This window comes from Penaeus japonicus, unplaced genomic scaffold, assembly GCF_977035675.1.
Source record: "Penaeus japonicus unplaced genomic scaffold, GWHDUDI00000001_assembly GWHDUDI00000001, whole genome shotgun sequence".
Lineage (NCBI taxonomy): Eukaryota > Metazoa > Arthropoda > Malacostraca > Decapoda > Penaeidae > Penaeus > Penaeus japonicus.
In genome coordinates this window covers 42,844,866-42,848,580 of record NW_028234403.1, presented here as the reverse complement: position 1 = coordinate 42,848,580, position 3,715 = coordinate 42,844,866, and the positions used below count along the sequence as shown (strand labels likewise).

The window sequence follows — 3,715 nt, the reverse complement described above, 5'->3', positions numbered from 1 at the left end:
ACTTATGAGAAAATACTAGCATGCACCTACACATAAAAGCACTTGTGCAGATAAAAAGAGGCTGAAAGCTTAATCCTCAATGCCAATATAAATCATTCATATGGATTATACAGTATATTAAAGTAAATCATTTTATCTTGACAAGTTTTTTTTATTATTATTTTGTCATCTTAAGAAAGGTTTAATCCCAGAGTAATTTTCAGATTTATGATTAAACAACAGTGGAAAAATATACAATATTAAAATGTAGTTTTATTTCTTTTTCAAACTGGAATAACAAACTGATAGAAATTATTTAAATGATCCACATACAGAGATGGTCACTAGTTCTGGGTACTGAGAGATAGGTAGGAGCCAAGTTGAGACAAGTTCATAACACATCAAAGCTGGTATTAACACAAAGGTAGGATGCTTCCAGCTCACCAAACAGTTTTAAAGAAAATCCTGGGTTACAGGCATCTACAATCAAAACATGAGATGGTGCAGTTATATGGAGAAAAAAATCTTTTAACACTGCTGAGATACAAAGAGGAAAAAGTAAAAGGTGTGCTTATAATGGCTGTTGGAGATGGCCAAGTTTCAAAATGCCTAGGACATGGCATAACCATTTCTCAGAGGTAAGTATGTAGGAAATATGGTGGCATCTAGGTTGAAAGGCATACATAAGCTTGATATCCAAATTTTACAAATCACAAAAGTTACTGTTTTATCATAACTATGTTATACGTTTGTCATAATTTTCTGAGCATATCATGAATAAAAAATAAAAAAAATAAAAAATATTTCTGCAGGATATCAATTTATAAAAAATATATGTATGACTTAGTATGATGCGATGAACACATATTGACATTTTCAATAAATCTTCAAATTCATTAAAGTTATATTGTCTCAATAAAAAAGATAATACATTTTGTTGACTATCTTTAAGTTAACTTGAATACATATGAATTTATATGTATATGTATGTTTGTGTATGTATATAAATGTGTGTGTATATGTATATATGTATATATGTATATATATACATATATACATATATACATACATACATACATACATACATACATACATACATATATATATATATATACATATATATAATATATATATATATATATATATATATATATATATATATATATATATATATATATATATATATATATATATATATATATATATATATATATATATATATATATATATATATATATGAATATATATAAATATATATATATATATATATATATATATATATATATAAAATATATATATATATAAAATATATATATATATTGTGTGTGTGTGTGTGTGTGTGTGTGTGTGTGTGTGTGTGTGTGTGTGTGTGTGTGTGTGTGTGTGTGTGTGTGTGTGTGTGTGTGTGTGTGTGTGTGTGTGTGTGTGTGTGTGTGTGTGTGTGTGTTTTTACTTGTTTGTATATTTGTTTGTATAATGCATAAACTTTTAAAATCATTTTTCTTATTTCTTAGCATTGTCGAAATATATTGATAGCTGAAATAAACGCTAATGTTCACTTCCTGTGAATAAAAATTATTTAATATAAAGTATGGATTTGAGATATTTTTTTTAGTGAATGTATATTCTACAAAGATAGGCAGCAATCCACTCTGACTGTTCAGTTTACACACTATACTGTAGGTTAAACAACCAATAATAAAAATTTAATTGTACATGCAAGACTTTAATCATAGTGAGAGTATAAATTTTCATTTGAAAAAAAAAGAAGAAAAAAAAAAAAAAAAGTTTGTGATTTTGTGTCTAAGGTTATCAAAAATTTACATCACTAACAGAAGTATATTCACTTGTTCAATTACTCCAATCTCCCTCTTAAAGAGTTTGTCCAGAGCGCACAAATAACCCAGGCATGAGAGAAAGAGGGCCAGAGAATATAATGAAAAATAAATGAAACACAACTTTCCTTACATTAAACCCTTTTACCAGCTCCTTAATTTTTAAAGTCTTGCCTTATCCTGGATGCCCCCACCCCTACCAGTGCCCCTGAGATAGCTATACAAAGGATTGTCAACTAGTTGATTTGTGCTCAAGTTCAGTTGTGCTGAAATCTTAGTCACCAAAGTGTTCATACATAAAAACAATTTATCTAAATAACCTTATTATCAGATTTATTAAATATTCCTCCTCAATATATATTTTGATGCAAAGCACATGGTGACTGAGTCTTCTAGCCAGTAACTGTTGCTTTTGTCAGCATATCTATAAAATGATTGTTGGTAGGTTTTGCCACAATGAAGACTTGTTAGGAAGTGACTGTCTAGTCTGTATTTTTGAGCAGTGTAAAGTGTGGTTATGGTACTTCAGTTAAATTTCAAGGCTATCAGGTAGTCTTCATAGTGATAACAGTTTCTATTCAAATATACTCTTTAATCAACATAGTAGAAAGAAGAAATGTCAAATATACAGCCAGGAAACACTAAAATGCCATACACATTTTTGTACTGTACACTGTAACAAAATACAGGCCAGTAAAAAGACTGAACAACCCAGCAGGTCTATCAGTGGAGCTAACAAGCTTACTGATAGATCTGCTGCCACAAGTTACATTTAAATCTATCTATCAATAATAAGCTCCCATGGGAAAGTCACATGGCAGACAACTGACTATTGGCTACCGAATAGAAACATTTCCGTCCCCCTTCAAATTAAAAGGTGAGTGATATTGGCACAGTGTCTATACAAATCCTTGAATACAAACAATATACAATAAAAATACATATAATATCTTCAACCCATCTTCACAAAAGAATTAGTAGCTGCAGAATTTATGCAGACTGGAAGTACTATTACAACCCACAATGCTAGATACAAAAGCCATTATACACGGCTGGTCTTGAGCCAACACTCACACACTCTTGAGCATCACTTGTCTTGGCAGAGTAACATCCATCCACCACTCATAGTGAGGTGGTTTTTAATATCATTTCAAAATCTCCTTCATATATTATTCAGTAGGTGACTTGTGACAATAGCCACAATTAACAATATCACATGCCTAGTCCAAGTCAGTCTTAACTGTGATAGGCTTTAGGGAAACACATTCACTCCTATACTCACATTTAAACAAGTAAAACAATAAGCAAATTCATATGAACTGTCTATAAACCAGTTACTGTCTTTGTAGTCGAGTCCTTCACTTTCACTTGAGTAAATTTAGATGATCACACTTTACTGCCTTTTATCTATCAGAAAAGCTTATGAAACCTCAAAAAGACATACTTATTTCAAAGGACATTTCAAAATCAAAACCGTTGTCGTTAATGTCACTAAGCTCAGATTTATAATGCTGGCTTTCTTAATGACCGACAGAATGTGTCCTTGCACTATGGTCACATAATTTTTTCAAACTGCCTTTGGTAATCACTTTTTTTGTTCAATGTACACTGATAAACTTTTAAATATAATCTGATAAATACTTTAATTACAGAAAATATCAACTTTTGCAATCTGTCTTTAATAGGTTTCATATCTGGATTACATAAGCCACAAAGTGTCATGGATATTTGATCTCTGGATATGAAAATTGTGGATTAGTGCTATAAGGCATGTATCCCAAGTGCTTCATTCTTTGGGTAGCACCAAGGAGATAAGGTCAGATAAGTGCCATTGTGGAACACATTCGACCATCTCCAATACACTGTGCTGCTTTGAAGTGGTACCACATACAAAGGCTCTC

At 30.7% G+C, this 3,715-nt stretch overlaps 1 protein-coding gene across 2 annotated transcripts in view; it reads right to left on the bottom strand.

Moving 5' to 3' along the window:
- Positions 1-1,361: 1,361 nt before the first annotated feature.
- The window catches only part of shn (zinc finger protein schnurri), a 14,862-nt gene continuing 12,508 nt past the window's right edge, over positions 1,362-3,715 (bottom strand). For both annotated transcript variants that reach the window (XM_043013586.2, XM_086540911.1), the window contains one exon: positions 1,362-3,715. This exon is cut by the window's right edge and continues 328 nt beyond it. The gene's annotated coding sequence lies outside the window, so the exon portion shown is untranslated.